Source organism: Heterodontus francisci, unplaced genomic scaffold (assembly GCF_036365525.1).
Source record: "Heterodontus francisci isolate sHetFra1 unplaced genomic scaffold, sHetFra1.hap1 HAP1_SCAFFOLD_240, whole genome shotgun sequence".
NCBI classification, from domain to species: domain Eukaryota; kingdom Metazoa; phylum Chordata; class Chondrichthyes; order Heterodontiformes; family Heterodontidae; genus Heterodontus; species Heterodontus francisci.
In genome coordinates, this window is record NW_027140128.1 from 1,677,733 (window position 1) to 1,686,244 (window position 8,512).

Genomic DNA, 8,512 nt, shown 5'->3' on the forward strand with positions numbered 1-8,512 from the left:
TTCTACTACCGAGAAGGACAAGGGCAGCAGATGCATGGGAACACCACCACCTGCAAGTTCCCCTCTAATAAATACAACATCCTGAATTGGAAACATATCACTGTTCCCTTGCTGTTGCTGGGTCAAAATCCTGGAACTCCCTTCCGAACAGCATCACATCGACTGCAGTGGTTCAAGAAGGCAGCTCACCACCACTTTCTCCAGGGAATTAGGGATGGGCAATAAATAAAAATAAAATCAATAAAAAAGACAATAATTCCCAAAAGTAGAAAATACATATGAAAATGAAAATATAATAAAGCACAGTCAGCATGGATTTCACAAAGAAAGACTTGATTAATCTTATCTTTGAAGAATCAACAGCAAGACTAATACAGCAGATGTAGAAGAGATTAAGTTAATAAAGCCTCATCCTTTTTTGTGTTTAAACCAACAAATTGTGGGTGAACAAACAAGCACACTAACTGAAAGAGCTGCATGTTGTGCTTTCTAAATTACCCTAAAGCAGGGTGTTAATGAGTTAAATCTTCAGGTTGCTGCAACCAGAATAGCCATTGTCCACTATCAGTTTTACTGTTGCAAACATAGGGTGGAACATTCATTGTGAATCGATAGAAACAGTCTGGTCCTGCACACTGCAGACACATCCACGTCATCACCAACCAACTCGCCTATAATTGATGCAGTTATTTGACTGTTCCCCATTAGCTCCATGGAATTAATTTTAAAAGATTTTAATTCAAAAAGTTTTGTTAATATTCAGCCCTTGAGAAGAAACCATTCCCTGGCCACAGTGGAGACAGCATTGAATATAAAACAGTAGACGACCAGGTAACACAGTAAAAGCTTATCAGCTAATCTATAATTGCTTAGTATTCTTACTTTTGCTCTTGCTATTCGGTTTTTCATCCTTTTCCATTCCTGACTGTGGATATTATTGTGATTAAATGTGAAAAGATGCACTGTGTCTCAGCCCCGGTATATTGGCCCTTTCTCTGTGCAGTGCTGTATGCACTCAGATACTGACACTGTCTCTCCCTCCCTCAACTTTCCAGCCCTGACGGTGCAGAAAGCGCTGCTCAAAGTTACACATTCTGACTGTTTGCAGTTGATTAGTGAGAGATTATTCACGTATCCTCCTGCAGCGCTGCCTCAGTTAATAACAGCAGATCGAAGTCACATTTCAGATACAGAAACAGACGCATCAATTATTTACTCTTTCCCAGAGTGAGTGAGGCCGGGACAAGCAGCAACATTCCGGCCCCACACTCTGCAATGACCCAGCACCAGCAGAAAGCAGTGAATACAGATTCAATCAGTGGGTTAATGTCCATTACAGGCATGCAAGATTCCACGGCCCAGGACAAGCATCCCCATGCACCGAGAACAAGCTCAGGAAAACCCGGGGGAGTGAATATCCCAGTCACTGAGCATTCCAGTAACATTGAACAAGTTACTGAACTGAGTGAACTTTCAAAGTACAGAAGTGATGATGAGGTCAAAAAGGTCTGAACAGTTGAGGTGACTGAGCGGTTTCAGCTTCTCTGTTCAGGTTGCAGCTTTCACTGGAGGCATGTGTTTAAATCCCACTTCTGACAACTTGATTTTCAGTTACTTTACAGAGCTTCCTTGAAGGTTTGAGGTGAAGTAAATACTGAAGAACTGTTTCTAACTGCTGAACGGTCCATAACGAAAGTTATAGATTTAAGGTGACTCACAAAACCAGAAGGAACTTGAGGAAATATTCCTTTCTGCAACGTGTGGTTAGGATTTCAGTAATGTGGATAGATTGGAGAAGCTGGGGTTGTTCTCCTCAGAGAGGAGATTTGATCGAGGTGTTCACAATCATGAGGGGTCGTGACAGACCAGATAGAGAGAAACTGTTGGTAGAAGGATTGAGACTCAGGTAAAAGCTGTGGCTCAGTTGGTCACACACACCTCTAAATCACAAGCCTCTGGGTTCAGATTTCACAGCTGACACTCCAGTGCAGCACTGAGGGTGTTGAAGGTGCTGCCTTTCAGGTGTGATGTTAAACCAAGACCTGGTCTGCATGTTTGGGTGAATGTAAAAGATCCCATGCTGCAATTTCAAACAAGTGAAGAGCAAAAGTTGCAGGTTCCGGGATTTAGATGTTTCAGTAAGAACAGAGAAGATGGTAAAAGAGGGGGGGGGGGGGGGGGGATGCGGCATTGTTAATCAAGGAGAGTATTACAGCGACAGAAAGGACGTTTGAGGACTCGTCCACTGAGGTAGTATGGGCCTAGGTTAGAAACAGGAGAGGTGAGGTCACCCTGTTGGGAGTCTTTTATAGACCTCCAAATAGTTCCAGAGATGTAGAGGAAAGGATAGCGAAGATGATTCTCGACAGGGGCGAGAGTAACAGGGTAGTTGTTATGGGGACTTTAACTTTCCAAATATCGACTGGAAATACTATAGTTCGAGTACTTTAGATGGGTCAGTTTTTGTCCAGTGTGTGCAGGAGGATTTGCAGACACAGTATGTAGACAGGCCAACCGGGGGCAATGCCACATTGGATTTGGTACTGGGTAATGAACCCGGCTAGGTGTTAGATTTAGATGTAGGTGAGCACTTTGGTGATAGTGATCACAATTCGGTTAGGTTTACCTTATCGATGGGCAGGGACAGGTATATACCGCAGGGTAAAAATTACAGCTGGGGGAAAGGTAATTATGATGCGATTAGGCAAGATTTAGGATGCGTAGGATGGGGAAGGAAACTGCAGGGGATGGGAATAATCGAAATGTGGAGCTTATTCAAGGAGCAGCTACTGCGTGTCCTTGATATGTATGTACCTGTCAGGCAGGGAGGAAGTTGTCGAGCAAGGGAGCCGTGGTTTACGAAAGAAGTTGAAGCGCTTGTCAAGAGAAAGAAGAAGGCTGATGTTAGGATGAGACGTGAAGGCTTAGTTAGGGCGCTTGAGAGTTACAAGATAGCCAGGAAGGATCTAAAGGGAGAGCTAAGAAGAGCAAGGAGAGGACACGAGAAGTCATTGGCGGATTGGATCAGGGAAAACCCCAATGCTTTCTATAGGTATATCAGGAATAAAAGAATGTCGAGAGTTAGATTAGGGCCAATGGGAAGTTGTGTGTGGAATCAGAGGAGGTCGGGGAAGTGGTAAATGAATATTTTGCGTCAGTATTTACAGTTGAGAAAGAAAATGTTGTCGAGGAGAATACTGAGATTCAAGCTACTAGGCTAGATGGGATTGAGGTTCACAAGGAGGAGGTGTTAGCAATTTTGGAAAGTGTGAAAATAGATAAGTCCCCTGGGCCAGATGGGATTTATCCTAGGATTCTCTGGGAAGCCAGGGAGGAGATTGCAGAGCCTTTGTCCTTGATCTTTATGTCGTCATTGTCGACAGGAATAGTGCCGGAAGACTGGAGGATAGCAAATGTTGTCCCCTTGTTCAAGAAGGGGAGTAGAGACAGCCCTGGTAATTATAGACCTGTGAGCCTTACTTCGGTTGTGGGTAAAATGTTGGAAAAGGTTATAAGAGATAGGATTTATAATCATCTTGAAAAGAATAAGTTCATTATCGATAGTCAGCACGGTTTTGTGACGGGCAGGTCGTGCCTCACAAACCTTATTGAGTTTTTCGAGAAGGTGACCAAAGAGGTGGATGAGGGTAAAGCAGTGGATGTGGTGTATATGGATTTCAGTAAGGCGTTTGATAAGGTTCCCCATAGTAGGCTATTGCAGAAAATACGGAAGTATGGAGTTGAAGGTGATTTAGAGCTTTGGATCAGAAATTGGCTAGCTGAAAGAAGACAGAGGGCGGGGGTTGAAGGCAAATGTTCATCCTGGAGTTTAGTTACGAGTGGTGTACCGCAATGATCTGTTTTGGGGCCACTGCTGTTTGTCATTTTTATAAATGACCTGGAAGAGGGTGTAGAAGGGTGTGTTAGTAAATTTGCGGATGACACAAAGGTCGGTGGAGTTGTGGATAGTGCCGAAGGATGTTGTAGGGTACAGAGCGACATAGATAGGCTGCAGAGCTGGGCTGAGAGATGGCAAATGGAGTTTAATGCGGAAAAGTGTGAGGTGATTCACTTTGGAAGGAGTAACAGGAATGCAGAGTACTGGGCTAATGGGAAGATTCTTGGTAGTGTAGATGAACAGAGAGATCTTGGTGTCCAGGTGCATAAATCCCTGAAGGTTGCTACCCAGGTTAATAGGGCTGTTAAGAAGGCATATGGTGTGTTAGCTGTTATTAGTAGGGGGATCGAGTTTCGGAGCCACGAGGTCATGCTGCAGCTGTACAAAACTCTGGTGAGACCGCACCTGGAGTATTGCGTGCAGTTCTGGTCACCACATTATAGGAAGGATGTGGAAGCTATGGAAAGGGTGCAGAGGAGATTTCCTAGGATGTTGCCTGGTATGGAGGGAAGGTCTTACGAGGAAAGGCTGAGGGAGTTGAGGTTGTTTTCGTTGGAGAAAAGGAGGAGGAGAGGTGACTTAATAGAGACATAAAAGATAATCAGAGGGTTAGATAGGGTGGATAGTGAGAGTCTTTTTCCTCGGATGGTGATGGCAAACACGCGGGGACATAGCTTTAAGTTGAGGGGTGATAGATATAGGACAGATGTCAGAGGTAGTTTCTTTACTCAGAGAGTAGTAGGGGCGTGGAACGCATGCCTGCAACAGTCGTAGACACGCCAGCTTTAAGGGCAGTTAAGTGGTCATTGGATGGACATATGGATGAAAATGGAATAGTGTAGGTCAGATGGTTTCACAGGTCGGCGCAACATCGAGGGCCGTAGGGCCTGTACTGTGCTGTACTGTTCTAATTCTAATTCTAATTCCAATTATCCCTGGTGTTATGATCAATATTTGCGCCTCAATCAGATCAGTTGGTCATTATCAAATTGCTGTTTTTGGGTATTAGCTGCTGCATTTCTGACATTACAACAGTGATTACACTTCAAAAGTATTTCATTGTTTACAAAGTGCTTTGATATGTCCAGTGGTCTTGAAAGGTGCTATATAAATGCAAGTCTTTTCTTTCTTTATCACAACACATTGCTGTGTAAAAAATGGTTCTTCATGTCACCTCTGGTTCTTCTGCCAATCACCTGATATCTGTGTCCTCTACTTACTGACCCTTTTACCACTGGAAACAGTTTTGCCTTATTTAAAATGATTTTGAACAAATGCGTCAAATCTCTTCTGACCTTTCTCTGCTGCAAGGAGAACAACCCCAGCTTCTCCAATCTCTCCACATAACTGAAATCCCTCACCCTCTGCCATTTGGGTAAATCTCTTTTTTATTCTTTCATGGGATGTGGGCATTGCTGGCAAAGCCAGCATTTATTGCCCATCCCTAATTTCCATTGGGAAGGTGGTGGTGAGCCGCCTTTTTGAGCCATTGCAATACGTGCTGTTAGGAAGGGAGTTCCAGGATGTTGATCCAGTGACAGTGAAGGAATCATGATATAGTTCCAAGACAGGATGGTGTGTAGCTTGGAGGGGAACTTGCAGATGGTAGTGTTGCCATTCATCCAATGTCCTTCTAGGTGGTCGAGGTCGTGGTGGATGGAGTGCTGATCAAGTGAGCTGCTTTGTCCTGGATGGTGTTGAGCTTCTTTGGTGTTGTTGGAGCTGCACTCATCCAGGCAAGTTAGGAGCCTTTCATCACACTCCTGACTTGTGTATTGGAGATGGTGGACAGGACGTGAGTGATTCACAGTAGAATTCCCAGCCTCTGACCTGCTCTTGAAGCTATGGTATTTATATGGCTGTTCCAATTCAGTTTCTGTTCATTGGCAAACCCCAGGATGTTGATAGTGAGGGATTCAGCAATGACAATGCCATTGAATGTCAAGGGGAGATATTTAGATTCTCTCTTGTTGAAGATGATAATTTTGGGAATTGATAGGAAGCTGCTTCATGGTTGGTGGAACAAACGCCCGCCATTGGGGTGGAGCCAACAGCTGCATCCGTCCAATAACAGACAGAGTGGAAGAACTGTATCAGGCCTTGTTAGCTCAGTTGGTGGAGCATGAGACTTTTAATCCCAGGGTCTTCGATTTGAGACCCATGTTGTGTGGTTGTTCTTCCCTTTTTCAGACTTCGTCAGCAGAGAGTTCAAGGAGTTTGTCTGGTCCATTTCCCACACATCTGCCTTCCCCTCTTCCCATCCCTCCCTGAAACGCCACAGGTTTCCCCTTGTCCTTACTTTCCGCCCCACCTGCCTCCACATCCAAAGGATTATCCTCCGCCATTTTCACCACCTCCAGCGTGATGCCACCACCAAATGCATCTTCCCCTCCCCTGTCAGCATTCTGAAAGGATCGTTCCCTCCGCAACACTCTGGTCCACTCCTCCATTATCCCCAATACCTCGTCCCCTTCCCACGGCACCTTCCCATTCAATCGCAGGAAGTGTAATAGCTTCCTTTTTACCTCCTCTCTCCTCACTATCCAAGGCCCCAAACACCCCTTTCAGGTGAAGCAGCGATTTACTTGTACTTCTTTCAATTTAGTGTACTGTATTTTCTGTTCACAATGCGGTCTTCTCTAAATTGGGGAGACCAAACGCAGATTAGCTGACCGCTTTGTAGAACACCTCCACTCAGTCCGAAAGCATGACCCTGAGCTTCTGGTTGCTTGCCATTGCAACACTTCCCCCTGCTCTCATGTCAACATTTCTATCTTTGGCCTGCTCCAGTGTTCCAGTGAATATCAACGCAAGCTCGAGGAACAGCACCTGATCTTTCGATTCGTCACTCTACAGCCTTGTGGACCAAACCTTGAGTTCAATAACTTCAGAACATGACTGGTGTCAGGAAAACCCCCCCACGCCACCTGCCAAGACTGAGGCACACATGATTTTTGCCACATGAACATTAAAACTTAAAATTGCAAGCGCCTGACTGGAAAGAAATTTGCATAGTAACAAACAGTATTGAAACAAAGGGACGCAGTGTTTTGCTTCCCCAATGCACAGCAGAAGTGGTCAGACCAGTTTTAGTCACATGAATAATTGGCTGTTGGTTTTTTGAACTTGCCACAGATTTGAACTCAGAACACCATGTGCTTCCGGATGGGGCAGACCCTCTCCAGTCCTGCCTGCCTCCATCTCTTTCCCACAGAACTGAACCTTGTGAAAACATGTGAATCTCAAAGAGAGAAAAGTCTCCAACATGCACAAGGTTTAAGTAGAATACTGGGCCCTACGAAACGCAAGAATTACCTACAAAAGTGCTATACCGTGAGCTCGAAGCACAGTAACAAGATATTGCCTCAAACTGTTCCACTTTATCTTTTATTTTTTCTGTCCCCGCTGCATCTGTATATCACGTGTGCATGCTAGCATGGGTACATTGTATATCTGTAGGCATGAACAGTATTAAAGTTTAAGCAAGTTTAATAAGTTTCCCTTTTCTTCTTTAAACCAAAGAAAGCCTGTTTGTGTTCATTTCTTTGCATTATAATTGGAAAGCTGTGAACAAGGATTCACAAAAGGGGGAGCACAAAACACAATGTGTTTAAAACCATGTGCCTGTTTTTCATGTAGTCAGAGCTGCTCATTATTCTGCTATTAACACTCTCTCTGGACAAATGCTTTGTCTTTGACCACAAGCATTAACGGACTCTTTGCCTTTGCCCCAGGACAACATTGTTATTTAATCTTTCCTGCCCTCTGCCCCATCAAACACCTTCCCCTTTGTTCTCTCCCACAGGCCCCTCTCCTTCACTTGTTTAAAACCCAATTCTTTTCTAACCTTTGGCAGTTCTGATGAAAGGTCACAGACTTGAAACTTTATCTCTATTTCTCTCTCCACAGATGCTGCCAGACCTGCTGAGTATTTCCAGCACCTTTGTTTTTATTTCAGATTTCCAGCATATGCAGTATTTTGCTTTTACTATATCAGAAAGTCTCTCCTTGATTCAGGACTCTTACGACTCTCCAGCGTCTCGCTGCTAAAGATTGAACTTTATCTCATTTCACTCTCAGCTCTGGGTCAGTGTGGATCAGTGGGATTTCTGGCTGTCTCCCGCTTCACATTCCAACAGTGCTGAGAAAACAATTGGAAATATTACTCATGTTGTGTTCTGTAAATTTTGACAAACACTTGAATGTAAATATTGTCTTCCAAAGCAATGAGCGAAGGCTGGTTTTAATGTGTGGCTGAAATAGATCAGCTGGATTTGCATTGCACTAAAAATCGCAGTTCTTGGTTCAATCCCAGGTTTTGGCACTTTCAACCTCTCCTGTGTCTTTTTCTTTGGCTCCAATTGTCAAGCTGCATGACTTACTCTGAAATTAGCACCAGAGAATCAAGGCACCAGCGACCATGAGGAGCTGAAATTAGCACAGATCGAAACCACTTAATATTTCTGACTGAAGATGGTTGCAGATGCTTCAGTTTTGCCTTTTGAACTGACGTGCTCGGCTCCACCATCATTGAGGATGTGGGTGTTTTTGGAGCCTCATCATCTGGTTAGTTATTAAATTATCCACCACCATTCACGCTGGATGTGGCAGGAC